Source organism: Phoca vitulina, unplaced genomic scaffold, assembly GCF_004348235.1.
Source record: "Phoca vitulina isolate PV1807 unplaced genomic scaffold, GSC_HSeal_1.0 scaffold3, whole genome shotgun sequence".
Taxonomy (NCBI): domain Eukaryota; kingdom Metazoa; phylum Chordata; class Mammalia; order Carnivora; family Phocidae; genus Phoca; species Phoca vitulina.
The window spans coordinates 43,986,292-44,006,848 of NW_022589706.1; the positions used below are offsets into that span (position 1 = coordinate 43,986,292).

The 20,557-nt window shown below is 35.0% G+C and overlaps 1 protein-coding gene across 24 annotated transcripts in view; it reads left to right on the top strand.

Annotated features, from left to right (window-relative positions):
- The window catches only part of ADGRL3 (adhesion G protein-coupled receptor L3), an 829,014-nt gene that overhangs the window by 154,279 nt on the left and 654,178 nt on the right, over window positions 1-20,557 (top strand). For all 24 annotated transcript variants that reach the window (XM_032400452.1, XM_032400458.1, XM_032400455.1 and 21 more), the window contains one exon: window positions 16,226-16,294. The gene's annotated coding sequence lies outside the window, so the exon portion shown is untranslated. The remainder of the gene's footprint in view (window positions 1-16,225; window positions 16,295-20,557) is intronic.

Here is a 20,557-nt window from a genome sequence, read left to right on the forward strand (position 1 = left end):
ACGGGATGTTGTGTGCTGTGCACGGTGTGGGGAACACAGCTGCTCACGTTGAATCCTCACCAGCCCGGTGACTTCCTGTGTCTTTTTAAATGTCTTCATTCCTTATATTTATGGAGTGGAGAATACTCTTTGACCTACGTCATTTGTGATGCGATTCATGTGTAGAAACAGTGCCTAGCTTATAGCAACTATTCAGTAAGTGTAAGGGGTCAGAGAAGAATGGCTACAGATTCTGAGAAGAGAGAGGGAAGATTTGTTTTGACTGACTGCGTGATTTTAAAGAGCTTTATTGAAATATTTGCTTTTGGTTTGAGCCTTGAAATATAAACAGCATTAAACCAGCTGAAGAAAGTAAAGAGCAAAATGCAGTGGTTAAGAGCATGGGCTTTGGGGTTAAACGGGCCTGATTTCTAGTGCAGGCCCTGCCAATTATGAATCAATTTCTAGGCTTCTGTTGCTATTTCTTAAAATCAGGGCAGTAATGATAGCTACTCTCATGATGTCGTGAAGATATGAGTCTCTGTATGTAAAAGGGCTTACAGCCGGGCCTAGACCACGGTAAAACCAGTTATTTTTATTGTGAATGTACCTTTACTTTAGGACGGATACTCTGGGAGTGATGAACAGTATGGACTGGCAGAAAGAGAAGCATGGATATATAGGAAACTTTATATTGAATGTCTGTGTTACTAGGATAGTAGCTTTTCTGTGTAACAGTTTGTTGGTATGAGTAGCATTTGTCCTAACTAACATTAGTTTTAGAGGAGATTACTATGATAATAATCATCATGTAAATCTGGTGGTACACTTAGAGATGTCCTGGCTTCCTACTCCCGTGAGGGGAATTTTCTGTTTCAATTGTTGAAACAATTACTGTGTTTTTGAAATTGTATTTTTGTTTAAAGATTTCATTTTTATTTGACAGAGAGAGCACAAGCAGGGGGCCAGCAGGCAGAGGGAGAGGGAGAAGCAGGCTCCCCGCTGAGCAGGGAGTCCGATGCAATGCCGGGCTCTATCCCAGGACCCTGGGATCATGACCTAAGCTGAAGGCAGATGTTAACTGACTGAGCCACCCAGGTGCCCCTTGAAATTGTATTGTTAAAAATTACTGTAATTATGCTTAAGGCTGTAGGAGAAAGTTATTAGCATAAACATAACTAACAAAACTAGCATAAACATAACTAACAAAATTTAACGAAAAATAACTAACAAAATGATTATTATAAACTTGGTAAGAAAAGCAAGTACATAATTTCATAAAAAATGCCATAAATTTTTACATCTAAATTTTATATACCGAAATTTTATATCTAAATTGTATATCTACTCCAAAAGACTTAAGAATTAAACTTCCTTGAAGCAATTTTATGATGGGTGTAGTACAAAATATCATCCGAAGTGATTGCATAATTTTTTTTTTTGTTTATTACTAAAAAATGCACTGATACATTTCATTTTGTCAGGATTCCTGAGACAAAGGCCTCAATTTTTTAAAAAATTAATTGAATTAAAAACTAGTAATACTTAGCTGTTTTGGATTTGTTTTAATATTTGAAAAAAATTTTGCTCTTAGTTTGCCAAGTATTTTTCTGATAGTGATACTTATCTCTTGAAATGTCTAGAATTGTGAGCCTATCGGTTATGATGCCCAATATGTGTGTCATTTATTTCTGTCCTTTGTGAATATTGTAGATATATTTTTTTTCTTATGACTGCCATTTAGTAGCTCTCTTGTTTTGAGAATGTTTTGCATTCTTTGTGCTGCAGATTCATAACCTGTTGAATGGTACTCATGTTATATAATTTATAAATAAAGATTTTTAAAATACATGCATGTAGGGGCACCTGGGTGGCTCAGTTGTTAAGCATCTGCCTTCGGCTCAGGTCATGATCCCAGGGTCCTGGGATCGAGCCCCGCATCGGGCTCCTTGCTCTGCAGGAAGCCTGCTTCTCCCTCTCCCACTCCCCCTGCTTGTGTTCCCTCTCTCGCTGTGTCTCTCGCTGTCAAATAAATAAATAAAATCTTAAAAAAAAAAAAATAAAATACATGCATGTAAAATATCAACTGTAACATTTATGGCCTTAATAGGTTAAAAAAATTGTGCCTATTATGTGCTAAAGACAGTTCTAGGTTTTCACATGGATGACTGAATTAATCTTCTTAATAACACTTTATTTATTTATTTATTTAAAAATTTTATTTATTTATTTGACAGACGCAGCGAGAGAGGGAACACAAGCAAGGGAAGTGGGAGAGGGAGAAGCAGGCTTCCCGCCGAGCAGGGAGCCCGATGCGGGGCTCGATCCCAGGACCCTGAGATCATGACCTCAGCTGAAGGCAGATGCTTAATGACTGAGCCACCCAGGTGTCCCGTTAATAACACTTTAAAATAGTTCATAGTCTTGATTTTATAGATGAGCAAATTAAGGCACAAACACTTCAAGTTCATGCTTCAGTGTCAGGTAGAGTTTTTAATCAGCATAGCCAGACTTCATGGGTTGTTTACTGTTATTACATATATATTTTATATGTTATGTGGATGATCAGTGATTAATTTGGCTAGTGGTCGAACCACTCCATAATGGTATATCCTATCTTCCAAGGGGTTATCATGTGGATGATACATGAATGTGAAATGATTATTATAAACTTGGTAAGAAAAGCAAGTACATAATTTCATCGAAATGGATGATACATGCATGTGAAATAATGAATGCACAAGGCAAGATTATGTGATGTTTGTTTTGCATAAGGGCCTGTTGTGCATCTCTACTGCTATCAGTTCTTTTTTTAAATAGTGTTTACCTCATGTTTTTTGACTATTTACACAACTCTGTTTCCACAGGGTATTAAGTTTCTTAGAAGGCAAGACTCTCTTGTTATTTATTTTTATACCACACAGAATATTGCAGTGTCTAGAGCAGAGTAGATTTCAAATAAATATTGTAGGATGAATGAATGAACAAATAAATGAAGCCATTAACACAGATGGAGAATCAGAGAAGGATGTTCTCAATGTGGGTGACCATGTATACAAACAGGTTGGAGTTACAGGTGAGGACAGGGCATTTGAGAGATCACCAAAATTCAGTAATAACAGTAAAGTTAGGGGCATCTCGGTGGCTCAGTCGTTAAGCATCTGCCTTTGGCTCAGGTCATGATCCCAGAGTCCTGGGATTGAGCCCTGCAGTGGGCTCCCTGCTTGGCGGGAAGCCGGCTTCTCCCTCTCCCCCTGCTTGGGTTCCCTCTCTCTGTGTCTCTCTCTGTTGAATAAATAAATAAAATCTTAAAAAAAAAAAAAACCAGTAAAGTTAGTGTAATGTGACTTGCCGTGGTCTTTTCTCTTCCATAGTAACCATATCTTAATGTCATCATCAAGTTTTGAGTAGCTGTGTTGTGCATATTATAATAGATGAAGTAAAGAATCCTGTAATCATGTTCTTAAAACTGTTCTAGCAATTATGATAAATCTTACTTTAGCCTTAGGTTGAATTTTTAGAGGGAACATTAAGCAGTAGGATAGTCTCTAAATGATTCTCTTCCCCCTTACCCCCCAGTGTTTATCTGGTAAAGAGAATGGAAGATGAGATGGGTATTGTTGGCTAATATCATTATGCTCAAGCCATAAAACAATGGTTATGACATTATGACTGCCGTTCAGATGCTGCTGCCCAGGCATCCTCCTAACCAAACTTGGCTGTTCTGAACAGAAACAAAAATGAAACAAACAAACAAACAAAAACAAAAACGGCAGATTGTAATACTGAGTTTACTTGACTACTTGACTTTGGAGATCACAGTGCCAAAAAAAATCTTTAATGCCATGTACCACTCACAAGTATAACTGACTTTTCTAAACTGTAAAATCTAATTTTCTTTAGCTCTGCAGAGCTGCTGAAGGGACTAATACTTTGGGAAATGGACAGGCATAGAGGAGACTCTTAGCAAACACAGGCTATTTGATGTTCAAGATCATTTGAGCTAAAATACCTCAAAAAGCATCATATCCACATATTGGAGACGAGGAAAGTGTACCCTCCTCGGTGCTATCTCTGCTCTCCATTTTTACGCGGTCCAGGAGTACTTTGCAGGGGTGCCGTGCATGTCAGGAGCTCTCAGCTTTTGGATCAGCAGAAGTTTGAGGAGATGCTTTATGGCAGTAAATCTAAAGCTGCGTCTGCTTCAAAACTAAGAGTAGTTCCAAGCACTCAAGCTCTGCAGCACAGCATTTTCCCATCTAAAATGGATAGAACTGTGGAACACCAGTTGGTGTCCTTTGAAGTGCCAAAAACTAACCAAAATCTAATTTTCCTTATCTTCTGTCTCTCAAATAACAGAAAAAAATGAGTATTTCTGTTTTGTATAGTTAGAATTCTATATAATGCTTGCAACATTTTCACTACACAATGAATGTAGATTGATGAGAATAATGATGAAAGGAGAAAAGATGATATTTATAGGGCTTATTAGAAAAGCAATTATCTTGAGGCACCTGGGTGGCTCAGCCAGTTAAGCGTCTGCCTTCAGCTCAGGTCATGATTCCCGGGTCTTGGGATCAAGCCCTGCATTGTCGTCATCAGGCTCCCTGCTCAGTGGGGAGCCTGCTTCTCCCTCTCCCTGCCCCCCCTCCCCCCAGCTTGTGCTCTCTCTCTCTCTCTCTCTCTCTGTGGCTCTTGTCTTGCTCTCCCTCTCTCTCAAATAAATAAATAAAATCTTCAAAGAAAAGCAATTATCTTAATCTTTTAAAATTGATTATAATCTAATTTTATTTTTTTAAATTTTCTTTTAAATTCCAGTATAGTTAACACTGTGTTATATTAGTTTCAGGTGTACAATGTAGTGATTCACCAGTTCCGTACAACACCTGATGCTCATCAGGACAAGTGCACTCCTTAATCCTCATCATCTGTTTCATCCATCCATTTCAGGCTCCCCTCTGGTAACTATCAGTTTGTTCTCAATAGTCTGTTTCTTGGTTTCTCCCTTTCTCTCCCTCTCCCTCAGCCTCTCCCCCTCTCTCCCTCTCCTTTGCTCTTAATTCTTTTGTGAAGCTCATTCACTTTCTCAACAAATTAGGCTACTTATTAGATAACTGATTTGAAATAGGGCTCACAATTTAGGATTTGATAATAGTGATTTCACGATATGCTAACTACCCTGCAAATAGGGTAGTAGTTTTAGGGGGAAAATTAAGACATTCTATTTTTTACAAAGAAATAATGGGGTTTAGTTGTTTTAAACAACTCTTTCCCTTCCAATATGTATAGAGTTAAAGGTTCTACATTTCTATAAAGCCACAATTTTATGGAACATTTAAGTGGCAATAATTAGGCTAGTTTTACCATCAGCTGCATGAACATCAGTGTCTATTGACACATTGTAAAGGCACAAGGAGGCATGCAGCCTGACATGCTGCTGTCTGAGCTGAGTTTTTAATAGTGCATCTGTATCATTTTTCCCAGTGGAAAATAACAGGATGTTGCCTTGTAATTTTTTTTTTATTACCCTATAATAAAATAGAGCCATAATAAATAGCATCTAAACAAATAAAGCAGATTTGGACTCAGTCCATTTTGCCTTCATCACTTAGTATGGCTCAGGCTTTTAAGTATTTGTGTATCCTAAATTGGCTTAATTGGATCAAGTGACATTTGACTTTCTTTGCCTGTAGTGAAGTAGAGGAGGATTTTATCTTTATTTGCTATTTAATATTTAGGTAATATTTTCAGTATATTTGCCTTTGTACTCCATTGTGCTTATTAACACAGTTTGTCCAGATTGTAATCTAAATTGTGCTTTTGATTAAGTTAGTTGACCTCTTAAGCTTATTGCTGTTGTGTTGTTATTGTTGCCATTATTATTCTTATCCCTAATGTTGATAATTAAATATTTTCAAACCAAGAGTGCTGTACATTATTAAGAATTTGTACAATTGGCTGTGAGTGCTCTGGGAGCAGGAATAATGTTTGATTCAGTTTGGTGGCTGTTAGCTAGCCCAGTTCCAGGTTTACTGTGGCTTTCTTTGCTGGATTGATTCTTGAATGAACATGGCTATAAATAGTTTTTTTTTAACTTAGAATCTAAATATATATAAATGTATTTTAATATTCATCCATTTTATTAAGTAAAGGTTAAAGTTGAAATATAGAATTTAAAAGCTGTTGCCTATTAGTAGGGATTTTGCCAGGCATTAGAAGAAAAAAATCGATTTTGGGGGCTGAAAAATTATTTCAGCAAAGTTCTTAAACCTCTTTTCTGCCACTATCCCAGAAATATCTTATTCTTTTTTGGTCTTGATTTTTGACCATAATAACCATAGCATGCTAGTCTTATCGTTATAATAGGTATATAATCATGTAAGAGAAGATCAGTATATGACTATTTTACATAAAACATTTAGTTTTAAATACTATTTTGAAGGACTAAGAAACATAGAGTTTATTTTCTTTTATAGTGATAGGTAAAGTTATATTTGTGTATTTTATCATACAAATTTTGAGAAATTAACTTTGTTAGGAAGAAAAGTAGCAAAAATGGAAAAACTTTTCTATTTAACTATTAGTATTTCCTTTACATCTTCTGCATGTGTACTTCAAAGTAAATTGGTTATATTTAGTAATAATGTAAACTAAATTCAATACCAGGTAAATTTAAAAAAAAACTTAATCAGACTCTGTGTTGAGTGCGAAGCCTGACGTGGGGCTGGATCCCATGACCTGGAGATCATGACCTGAGCTGATACCAAGAGTTGGATGCTCAACTGAGTGAGCCACCCAGGTGCCCCAACATTTATTATTTTTAAAAGGCCTGTGAAGAAATATGCTCCTCCAGCCCCCCCAAAAAGAAACAACTAATTAAAAAAAAATTCTAGTGGACACTGTTTGGAAGGAGTGATATGGATTTCCCCCTCATGGGTATTTGATCTCTAAATAACTTAAAATATGTATTTATCTTCTCATCTTTTTCTATATGTAATATATAGAAATAAAATAAATATACTTAAAAGTGATGTCCTCAAAAGGGATGGGTAAAATACACGCAAACATACACATATCCTTTATACTTTACCAAGGCTGTTAACTTTTAATTGTCTATATAAACCTGTAAATTTGACCTTATTGATTTATGATTATTTTGAATTGTACATGAGTAAAACTTCAGTTATATAGAGTCTTGCTTGGGTGGGGGGGGTTCTTTGGGTACAGAAAAATTTCTGAAAAATTGAGGCAAACATCCACCCAATTGGGGCGCCTGGGTGGCTCAGGGGCGCCTGGGTGGCTCAGTCGTTAAGCGTCTGCCTTCGGCTCAGGTCATGATCCCAGGGTCCTGGGATCGAGCCCCACATCGGGCTCCCTGCTCGGTGGGAAGCCTGCTTCTCCGTCTCCCACTCCCCCTGCTTGTGTTCCCTCTCTCGCTGTGTCTCTATCAAATAAATAAATAAAATCTTTAAAAAAAAAAAAAAAAAAAACATCCACCCAATTAAAGAGTTTGCAAAACTCCAGATGTTTGACAGAATGAGGTTTATCTGAGGTGCGATTATTGCTAATTGAATAAAAACTCTTTCCACAGTTCCTTCGAAGTAGTTTTCAGTTTTCCTCAGATCTTTAGGTATTTGTGGTGGATGTTTGTCTGTGTGCAGCTTCTGCTTCTGATTTCTCATTGTTAGAATACTGGAGAACATAAAGAATAACTAAATCTTGATTGAAGGCCTCTCTGCGAGTCAAGTTCATCAGGTGTTAGTGCAGTGTGAGATTTTTTTTTTCTTTTAAGTATATTTCCTGATTTAGGACTGTATGTTAAATTGGTCTGATTTCCAGATAGTGGAGTCTCACATAAGGTACTTATTAATGTGTAATGTAAAGCATACCATTTTAAAGATTTCAGTATTGAAGATTTTCTGCTTGAAATCTTACAAAAAGTGGGGAAATAAAGCTTCGTGTAATGAACTACAGACAATGCAAGAATGGGCCAGAAAAAAGAGGAGAAAGCAGAGTAGCAGTACAATGGAAATCTGATATTTGATATGTAAGCTAATCCCTTTTAGTTCTCCAGCTAGATTTTTTTTTTTTCACTTGCTCAGAAGCATTTCTTTACTTCCTTCTTTCTGCTTTTTGATCCCTCACCCTGCCCCCTGCACAGTTGGAAAGTCCCCAGAGGACTTTGGCAGAGGTCATTTCTCAGAAGCTTTTTAAACTTTGGTTAGAATACATTCATTGATTTTTTCTTTCTTTTTTTTTTTTTTAATGACCAGAGGAATGAGGATTTTTGGAAGAAGCTTATCTGAGATGCAGCGTCTGGTTTGGCAATCCAAACTCTTTTAAACCTTTGAGAACACTTCATTAGACACCAGGTTCTCATCCTTAGTAAAACTTAGGATTCTGGCATACTGGATTTTCCTTGGAATTGATTATCAGCCGACAATTTGGTCTCATAGACATGGGAGATAAAAATCATTTTTCTAGAACTAACAGAAACTGCATAAATGTATAAAAATCCAATCATGAGTCTGTAGAAAATATTTGGTAGTATGCGTTGGCACAAAAACTTATTCTTAAGCTATTTTCACTATATGAGATAGTTTGAGATTGAACTGTTTTTACTAGAATAGTCATGAAGGGAAAGTACGTTTTTGTGAGCTAAAAACCTGATAATTGGGGCGCCTGGGTGGCTCAGTCGTTGGGCATCTGCCTTCGGCTCAGGTCATGGTCCCAGGGTCCTGGGATCGAGCCCTACGTTGGGCTCCCTGCTCCGCGGGAAGCCTGCTTCTTCCTCTCTCACTCCCCCTGCTTGTGTTCCCTCTTTCACTGTGTCTCTCTCTGTCAAATAAATAAATAAAATCTTAAAAAACAAAACAAAACAAAACCCTGATAATTAAGGAGAGGATAATGTTTAAAGAAAAAGATCTTTTCATATATCAGAACTTTCATTTTTAGGCATTTTAAAAGTTCCTCATTTAAATTTTTAAAATGAAATGAAACAGAACAAGATTTAAGTAATGGGGTGGTTTTCAGTGTGTTCTACCAATAAATGATTATTTAAAAGTATAGAATGTAGGCATATTTTATTATAAATGAAAGTAGCTTGGTAACTCCTATTATTATAGAATTTGGAAACTATAATTAGGATGCAAATATGTGTAATTATAGGCACTTTTGAGGGGTAAATGCACAGATTAAATTGAATGATTGCTTTTTATGTTGATAACTTAAAAGCTGTTTCTCAAGCAGGGAAAGAAAAAAACTACATTGCTGAGGAAATAATCTTCCTGGACACCCGAGAGTCCTTAGGGTTAGAGTAGCAGGCTGCATTGTCCTCACCCAGGAATAAGCTAAAGCATTGGTTGATTCAGTCCTAGGCTAAACTCAGAGAAAGAGGTATTTGTGGGTTTAAAAGCTTTGTGTTTGTTTTGGATACCTGGGAGAGAATAATGTCCTTGCCTTTTAGTATGTTTATAAGCTGAAGGCATATATCAGAAACAGATCCCTGGAAGAAATATCATTCAAGTGCACCACCTTAGCACATACCTGCTAGGATGAGAGTTTTGGGGTTATGTATGCCATGGACTTCTGATGAACTGATGCATTAGGACATTGCCGTTTCTGTGAGGGAAGAAACAGTCTCGGTGTAATTGAATTGCAAATGAAAGGAAATAAGTAAAAGGCCTAATCTTTTATTTTGATTTTAATAAATAAAAACTCTTTTCTATGAAGACAGGGTCTTTGTATATACTGCTCTAAAGCTTGATATTGCCCCGTGGCTGGTATATAGTAGACACCAATTAAGGGTTCTTCTTTTTTCCTTCCCTTTGCCTTCCTTATCCTGTCCTACCCTACTCTCTCCTATCCTGTCCAATATATTCTGTGCTATCTTCTGCTCTCCTCTGTATGCAAGCAGGCAAACTGTCACCCTAATAATTTTTCCCTATCTTCCTTTAATTATGACTTCTTTTAATATTCATCAAAACAAAATGTAAGAGGTTCAATCTTTTACAAGTGAAAATGTTGTGTATAATATATTAAGTTTTCAAGATTATTTTGTGTTTTGGATTATCAGCAGTCCTTTTCCCCAATTAATAAACTATGAGTTTTCTATGTAGTATATATTTTTAATATCATAGATCTGTTGGCTATTCCAAAAAATACCAATTATGTTTTTCAGCAAAGGAGGGTTATGAGTAACTTATTCTAATTATCATGTTAAAGATGAAGATACTAAGGGTTAGAAAAGGTAAGGGATTTTTAATAACAGAATAAGTAGTGGGAATGTTTTCATTTTATAATTATCTTCTGGTCACACATTTTTTCCTTTCATTCTTCTCTTCTTTTTGCTTAATTTGCTCTTCTTTTCTTACTTTTCTTTCTTCTTAAGTGTTTAAGGCTATAAATTTACTTTTAAGCACAGCTTTAGCTGCATTCCATTAAATTATGATATGCTCTGCTTTAGTTTTCCTCAGTTGAAAAATATTTTCTAATTTATTTTCTAATTTCTTTGATACATGAGATATGTATAAATGTTTTTTTAATTTCCAAATATTTGGGGATTTCCAAAAAAAATTAAATTTCATTCTGTTTTGGTCATACAGTCTACTTTTATGATTTCAATTCTTTTAAATTCATTAAGGTTTGTTTTATGACCTAAGAGTCTAGCTGGAAGTTGTGGGGTGAGAGAGTAGAATTTCCAGGCAAAAATACTACAGGATTCCCACTGCTCTTATTAAAAGTAGGATAATTTTTCTGGCATAAACCCTTAAATTGATTGGATGACTGGTCAGTTTCCATAGTCCTGAAATAGTTGTTATTGTCAATTTTGTCCAGTTTTACGTTGATAGAAAATTGCACCTGAGACACCCTCCTTTATACAATGGCTTACATTCTTAGGGGCTGAAAATGATCACATGTGGAAATTTGGCACATTGAGGACTAAACTTTGCACTCTTGATTTAAAATGCACCAGAAGTTTACAGACCTGTTTGTACCTAAAGTGTTGAGGCTAATTTCATGGAGAATGAGACCTTAGCATAACATTAGCATGGTATTCAAAGTATAAGTGTAGAGAACTGCACAGAACTGTTCTTGATACATTAACAAGCCACTCTATCTGGAATAATCAGTCTCAGGAGCCAGTCAGCAACCTCAACGTGCTGATGTGGAAATTCTGTCTGGTGGAGTAGAGTAGTGTCAAAAAATGTTCGTAATAGAAAATAATGTATTCATCCTAGAGGATCTTGAAAAACCAGACCCTGTGGAAAACAACATGGTGTTTTGTGTATTAATGAGCAGAAATCACCATGGGAAAAATGAGGTCTCAGGTTATTCTGGCAGCTGTTTGCAAGGGATATAGGAGTGGATAAAATGGTGCTATATGAATGAGAAGGCGCTATTCTTGCACCTTGCAATATTCCAAGTATGGGGCCAGTGGTGACAGCCTGAAGTGGCAGGAGGCCAGACTAAGTGTGAAATGCCTTGGGATCTTGTCTAAGCACCATCGCCTGATAACCATGATAATCTTTATCAGTTGCACCTTTCTAATCTGTAAAATTACTGGAAATAGAAATGAAAAACAAATTTGAATAGTCTGCTGAGGAAATAATGTGGTGGTACATGATAATGGTTATTGATATGGAATGAAAGTAGAAGGTATTTGAAGATAACTGGTAGATTGAGAAACTGAGAGGGGGTAGTTGGAAAAATGATTTGAACATCATAACTAAAGAGGTAACATTGGAAAACCTAGTTGAAGATGTGGAGATGGAACCTAGTTGAAGATGTGGAGATGGAATGTCATAATGCAGTTAATGTGTCTATTTATTGCGTTTTGACTCATATTTACTTATTTCACTTCCAAATAATTGGAAATGATAGATGGAAGGCTATATACTTCTTTTTACAGATAATAAAATTGTGGCACCTAATATTTAACTGTTTAGTTCTAAAAATGATTTAAGGACTCTCATAGACCAAAACAAAACAAAATATATTACCTCACAAATAGTTCACTAATTCACTGTATTTTTAAAAAATCTCAGTTTTCACTTATCTTTTTTTAAAAAAAAACATAGCTGTCATCTTAGGCTGCAAAACATCTTTTAACTGACACTAGAATGATCTTTATTTTATTTTATTTTTATTTATTTTTTAAAGATTTTATTTATTTGTCAGAGAGAGAGAGAGAGAGAGAGCACAAGCAGGGGGAGCAGCAGGCTTCCTGCTGAGCGAGGAGCCCGATGTGGGACTCGATCCCAGACCTCAGGATCATGATCTGAGCCGAAGGCAGACCCTTAATCAACTGAGCTACCCAGGCATCCCTAGAATGATCTTTTTAAAGTATGTTTGTACAAATTAATTCTTCATTGCTTCCTGAACCTTTATTGGAAAGTTCAGTAGGAGATGTAACATAAATATAATTAATGCCTCACAGACCAAGACAATAAAATATATTTTCATCTTAATTCCAGACTAATTTTTACTTTGATTTCCTGGCATCTCATTTAAATATTAGAATGCCAAGGTACCTTCAAAAAATAATCAGTGTTACAAAATTCTGAGATGATTATTCCCGAAAGAATTCATTTACAGAAAATTACTGTTTATCATTATAAACATCCTCTTTTCAAATATGGGCAGTGATAGTCAATATAATGCTGTTTGAGAAGCTGGAGGGTATAGACTGAATTTGGATTACTTGTATTCACATTCTGGCTTTGCCGCTCAATGTCTCAGAATATTTATTTGTAAAATAAACAAGGTAATGTTCATACTAATCTCAGAGGAATTTTATAAGGTAAAATGAGAATATAAAGTCCTTAAAACCTTAAAAAATTTAAGGTTAATGGGAATATAAAATATTCAAAAATATGAAGTGTTTAACATTTAAAAATAATACAAAAAGTCTCTGAAGAATATAGTCAGTTTCTTTCTCTCCCTTTCATTCTTTTCTCACCCCTCAACCACAAGGTAAGGATAAACTCTGTGAATGCTGTTTTTGTCTGTTTAGTTCACTCCTGAATCCATAGCACCTAGAACTGTGCCTGGGCACAGAGTATATATTTGGTGAATGAATGAATGAATGAATGTTGCTCTACTTTTTAAACTTGCTGTCTCATGATTAGAAAATTTGTTTTGAACATTTTTCTTTATTATGTATTCCCTTTTTTTAGTTGGTGAATCAAATCTTATAATTTTATTTTCCATTTTTGCTGTCTTATATATCTGCTTGTTTACAAGGTTTTTTCTAAAGGATGGATAAATTTAACTTTTAATTTTTAATTAAAGCAATCTAGTATTCAGGTATTTCCATCTGATTTGCAAAGCGTAGCAATAACTGCTAGTGAATTTCTTTTTATGTCACTTTTGAATGGTGCTGAAAATATGAAGATATAAACACACCAAATTTTCTATCCTTTCTGAGTGTTTCCTTCGAAGTAGTCAAATTATTCAAATAATTATTCTAATAGCTCCTTTTAACAATCCCTTTTAGAGCAAGTTTACTAATAGGAAAAGAAATTCAGGCTAACACTTTATGCTGATAGAAGAGTATCACTTGATATGATACCTTTTCTTCCCTTCTGTTTGGTTTTCAATTCCCTTTAGCCAGGTATTCCCCTTTTCCTTCTCTGTGATTTACCTCTGACCTGGTCTCCTTCCACTTAGAAAGCTGTGACCCTGTGTAAGCTTGTTCTTCTGTCTGACTTGTCGGCTTTCTGAGTTGTCTACTAACTCTGAAGTGCCTGAAGGGGCAATAATTGGATGAAGCATTGAGACACTGAATAGCCAAATTGTAAATTGAAGATTCTCTGATCTTCTGAGCAAAAGGAAAATGGACCTATAAAGATAGTTATGCTAACAAACTGAAAGACACATAATGGTGCATTTTTGTTCTTGGTCTCAATTTATGTGAGACCAACACAGACAGTTTCCAATAAATACTTAAAAATTTTTTTAAACTAAAAAAATGTTTTGTTTACCCAGTCAGCATTTTTGAGGTCCTGTTAAATGCTTGGTTCTTTAGGGCGGGGTGATACCAACTGAAGAAGTAGTCACAGTCTGTTCTGAAGCAATTCACATTACAATGTATGGGTTCAGCCGTATAGAAGAATATACACAGGGGTATGGGAGCATCAGGGAACATAGAATTGGTTCTGTCTGTGGGGTAGTCTGTTTGGTGCTGTTAGGGAGAACTTTGTGGAATAAGTCATGTTTAGATATCAGAATTTATTTCCTAATTGGGAGAAACAAAATCTACCGAGTGAGGATAATTCTAGGAGAGCCTGTGCTATCATTACCCATGATTGTTCAGACATGTAAAATATTTGTAAGATTGGATGGGCTTATTCTTCAAAAACTGGGAAACAATACCTTATGTGTACAGCCAAGAGATTGCCAAAAAATTGCTCTCAATTGCCTGTTCAAGTAGTCAGGCATACCATTCAGATATGGAATGGATTGCTCTTGTGGTACAAAACCTCACTAATTGAGCAAATATGGGTGGCTACTCACTAGGAAAAATATAGTTTAAAAAACTCAAACAAAATATAATGCTTTTATTAGTGAATATTTTTACACTAATTTGTTTTCATATATATCTGATGGTAATCAGTAGTGATTCTATAAAGGAGAACTTAATTTTAATTTTATGCTAATGAGTTTCTGCATATATCTAATTCCTTGTCCATTTGGGGACAAGATTATAGAATAGATACTAGATTTTGTCATTGTTTTGGCACATATATGATTACTTAACGTTTTGCTAATAGCATACTACTACGAATAGCATAATAAATACCAAGTATCATAATAATTAACTAATGCAGCTGATGCTCCTATAAAGCACTTAAATAGACTCACTACTTTTTTAAACTTTCTAGTTTAAAACCTGATATGACCAGTGCAGAGCCAAATCCCAAAGAAACTTCTTTGAAGGATATTACTCTTTTTTTTCCCCCTTTTTGGTAAAATGTCTGACATGTTGATATTAGTTTAATAATAAAAGAAATAGAAAATATTATGGCAATTTAAAGAAAATGAAGACTAGCAATCATCCCTGTAAATATACCACTTAAGTAAACTCTTTGTTTATTTCTTTCTATATTTTTCCTATTATTTTTAAAATATGAATTTGTTTAAATTATTGTAATCATGGTCTCTGTACATAAATACACAGAGAGCATATTTGTATATATGATTAAGTGGCAAGATATATATTAAGGTGTTTCTTAATTTTTTTTTCCACAGCAGTTCTTTTTTTTATTTTTGATTTTTTATTGTTATGTTAATCACCATACATTACATCATTAGTTTTTGATGTAGTGTTCCGTGATTCATTGTTTGCGTATAACACCCAGTGCTCCACGCAGTATGTGCCCTCTTTGATACCCATCACCAGGCTAACACAGCAGTTCTAATGGTAAAAGTGATTAAACACATCCCAGGATCTTATTAGAAGTATCTGTTGCAGGGGCTCCTGGGTGGCACAGTGAGTTAAGTGTTGGACTCTTGATTTCAGCTCAGGTCATGATCTCACGGTCCTGGGATTGAGCCTGGAGTCGGGAGGCCGTCCCCGCCCTCAGCGGGGAGTCTGCTTGAGGATACTCTCCCTCAGCCTCTGCCCCTCCCCCTGCCCATGCGTGTGCTCTCTTTCTTGCTCTCTCTCTCTCTCCAAAATAAATACTTAAATCTTTTAAAAAATAAATAAAAGAAGATGTAAGTTTTTAAAATAAGTTCTATGAGCTCTAAGAAATTTTCTGGTTTCTAGCAATGGACACTTTTTTTTTTTTAAGATTTATTAGTTTGAGAGAGAGAGAGCATGAGCAGGAAGAGCAGAGGGAGACAGAAACAATCTCAAGCAGACTCCCCACTGAGCACGGAGCCAGTCCTGGGGCTTGATCCCAGGACCCTGAGATCATGACCTGACTGAAATCAAGAGTCAGTCGCTTAACCCAGTGAACCACCCAGGCGTCCCTTTTTTTTTTTTAAATTAGGAAGATATTTAAATTCCCATATCTAATTATTCCCAGTGAGTGATACAGTAAATTAGATGGTTGAAGATGTGTCAGAGGTAAATAGAATTTCATTTTTTATACCATGATTCTGCTGCTATACCCCAAGCATTGTGGGAAAAAAGGCACTTGACCAATAAAAAGAAATAAATGAGTATACCCAAAAAGTCCTAAAAGTATAACCATAAAGTATTATTTTTTTCTCATCATCTAATGTATTTTTTTTACAGAAATGTTTAAATGTTCAGTCAATCGGAGGAAAAGAACATGGACTTTTAGCTATTGAAGAGCAAATTAAGGTAACTATTAGATAATTTTTGCCAATCATAATTGTTAGTAATTTCAAAGTGTATTTAATATGTTTCCATTCAAGTTAATATATGTTTTTATGAGGATCATATTGAAAATTGTTTAATGAGTTACTTAAATGGAATTTTGTATATTTTTGGGAAAATAAAATTGACATTTCTTGTGGACAAATAAATTTACATACTTAAATTTACATATTTGTCTACAAGAATTGTCAATTTTATTTTCCCAAAAATATACAGAATTCCATTTAAGGAGGTATACTCTAGGTAGATGAACAATAAATGTGTTATTAACAATAATTTACATTCCACATATTAATAACATAAATGATTTGCATCTTCTTCAGCAAATCATTTGAAGGCAAGTAGGTCTTTATATTAATCAACCAACAGTAAAATTGGAATTTCCTATGTTCTTGAAGTTACCATGTTAATTTCTGTCAAGTGACTTTGTAATATCTAGAATATACATTATTATAAATATACAGCTTAAAAGTAGAAATACCAATTTTCTTACTCACATTAAATCATGTTCATTTAATTTTGAGTTGATTTAATGGTATGTATTATAAATTATTATAAATCTATTTTAAAAGATTCTGTACTTTTTACTTGAAGAGTACTGAGTAATTTAAGACTATAAAAATATTGCACTCACCTTTGTAGGCAATAAAATTTCCAATTGATATTCCTTCTTTTAGATATTTTTGCCTTAATTTCTTTGCCACTGCTTTCTTCAGCACATTCATTCACATAGGCAAACGTTGTTTCCTATTTCCCACAGTAGATATGATTGAATCTACTTTATATGTATTTAGTAGCTTATGTATACATTAACATATAAATTTTGCAGACGTTCTTTTACTATGTTGAATATGAAATGGATTTTTGGTACTTAGTGATATAAATTAGTTAAATAAACAAAAACAGCCTGATTCAATTGTCTTTTTCAAAAAATTCAGCCATGCAAGGCTGAGATATGCTTGCTCTGGAGAAGTTAAATGCTGGTGGAAAAGATATGAAACTCTATAGAAATTACTGTATACATTTTATAAGAGTCACTGGCCAACTGTTAAGGAAACAAAAGTGGGAGCAAGTAACTTTTGCTGGAGGCTCTTGAAATCTTCATAGAAGTTAATGAAATTCACTGAGGGGCTGTTGAGGCAGAGAAGGTGAGGTCATGCATTCCAAGCTAACAGAAGAGCTTATGAAAGGGTACACAAAGGAACAAGGAATGGCCACTGAAAGATTGATATTTCTAATGTTGCTGAAGGATTACTCATGCAGTGGGACAGTGTTAGGAGATGAATCTGGAAAAGTAGGTTTGGAGCAGCCCATGCAAGTATCATGTTTGCTGGACTAGAGCTTAATTTTCCAGCCAAGATGTCTCCAGAGTGCTTAAGGGTATTTGTAGGGTTGTGGGAAGAAAATTTCAGAACCTCTCCTTGATACTCATTTTCATCACAAAATATAGGGAGGAATTAAGACCTTATAATATTTAACATAATGACTGCTACAAGCACCCAAATATGAAGTTTTTAGAGGATTCATGGGGGTTTTTACAGTGTTAAATGATTAACAGTGTTTGTTCCATTGTTTTTTAATTGTGATAAAATTTTTATACCATTCATCCACTCTTTTAAAAAGTATACAATTTAGTATTTTTTGGTATATTCACAAAGTTGTGTAACATCACTATTATCTAGTCCAGAACATTTTTATCTAGATTATACCCATGAGCATTTACTCACTTTTGCCTCTTTGCCCTGTTCCCTGGCTACAGCTAATATACTTTCAGCTTCTACGGATTTACCATAAAAAATGGAATCATACAATACGTGGCTTTTTGTACCTACCCTCTTCACAGTGTTGTCGAGTTTTACCCTTGTTCTGTGAATCAGGACATAATTCTTTTATGTCTGAATAATATTCCACTTTATGGACATACCACATTTTGTTTATCCATTTATTAGTTGATGGACATTGGGGTTTTTTTAATACTTTTCATCTATTATGAATAATGGATGCTATGAACGTTTATGTACAAGTTTTTATGTAAGCATATGTATTCATTTCTCTTGGATATATACCGGTGGTAGAATATATGGTAACTGAATATTTTACCTTTTTAGGAACTAACAAACTGCTTTCCAAAGGGGCTGCACCATTTCACATTCTCACCAGACATGTGTCTTGGTTTCACCCTATCCTTGCCAAAAGTTATTGGAATTTTGATTATAGCCATCCTAATGGAAGTCAGGTTGTATCTCACAGGATTTTGATGGCAGTGATTGTTTTTAAGAATATTTTAGTGTACTGATATTACATGAGTTTGGATAAGTGCATTAACTGAATTAATGTCAATTTTTAACTAGACTACTCATATTTAGACAATTGATTTTAGAAGTGTTAAATAAAGATTACAAATTGAAGAGCATTTGATTACTACATGCCCAAATAAATAACAACAACAGCAACAAAAAATGGTGGGGCGCCTGGGTGGCTCAGTTGGTTAAGCATCTGATTCTTGATTTTGGCTCAGGTCATGATCTCAGAGTCATGAAATTGAGCCCTACATCGGGCTCTGTGCTCAGCACGGAGTCAGTTTAAGATTCATTCCCTCTCCCTCTGCCCCTTCCCCACCTGCTTGCACTCTCCCTCTCACTTCCAAAAAAGAAAATAAATAAATTAAAAAATAACAAAAAATGGCAGAGCTGATATTTTCTTTACTTGTATTATGGGATATTTTTTTCTGATTTATTATTTAATGTACCCCACATTAATAATCTATTTAGAGTTATTACAGATAGCTAAAAACTAAAATAATCAAGAAGACTATAAAATAGGGATTGGTCTCTTATAAGTGATTAAACTTGTCCTAAGAACAAATTTTGTCTTGACTATAAGTTAATGGTAGAACACAGCAACATGCATACAAGACTTAATAACATCTGGAGCACAAATAACCAGGTTTTTTAGCAGTTTTAAAGTCATGTTCAATCTAGTCATTTACAAAGTTTCACTCAACTTTGATAGATGTTTAGAAGCCTTATTTGAGATTTCCTGCAGAGGAGGAATAAAATCATTGGAGAAAGCCTAGAACTTTCTGCTGTGTTCAAAATGGCTAAAATCACACATGAAAAATTATATGGCAACAATAAAAATGTATTACTTTCTCAGTAAATACTATTGGAAGATGATCTTAAAAATACTGCTCTTATCAAAAAAGTATTCAAACAAATTATGTTGCATGAAAGATTCACTTTATTTTTCTTTAAGATTTTATTTATTTATTTGACAGAGAAAAAGAGAGAGAGAGCACAAGCAGGGGGGAGTGGGAGAGGGAGAAGCAGGCTCCCTGCTCAGCAGGGAGCCAGGTGCGGGGTTCCATCCCAGGATCCTGGGTTCATGACCTGAGCCGAAGGCAGATGCTTAACCGACTGAGCCACCCAGGTGTCCCTGAAAGATTTACTTTAAACTTTGTGTATTTCCATATCAATTTATGTAAATTTATATTTGCTAGATTTTTAAAAAAAATCAGGATTATTTATGCATAATTCATATATAGTAAAATCACTCTTTTTAATGCCCAATTCTGTTTTGACAAACACATAAGGCTGTGTAAGTACCACCAAAATCAAGATAGAGAATATATCTGCCATCCCTGGAAGTTCCCACTTCCCATCACTATAGCCCTGAAAACCTCTAGCTTCATTCTATTTTAGTAATGAAATATAAAACCAGTCCTGAGAGAAAGCAGAGCAAAGAGGTCAAGTTTTAGAGACAGACACTATATATGACCTTGGAGGTGTTGCTTATCCTCTCTGGACTTCTATTTCCTTATTTTTAATATGGGGTTAATAAAATTATGTACTGTATATCATTTAAAATAGAGCTACGCATAAGTAAGCACTTAGAAACACTAAGTGCTTGGTAAAATAAACTATAATTTTTTGAACCTCAAAGGAAGGATGTACTGGAGAAAATACATTTTCCACAGTAAATGACTTCTGAATGGATTTTTATCCATTAAAAATATCCATCCAATAAAAAATATTTTATCCATTCAATAAACAATAATTTATTTATTTATTTGACACAGAGAGAGAGAAAGTGCACAAGCTGGGGGAGGGGTAGAGGGAAAAAGAAGAGAATCTCAAGCAGACTCCATGTTGAGCACGGAGTCTGACATGGGGCTCGATTTCACCACTCTGAGATCATGACCTGAGCCGTAATTAAGAGTCAGATGCT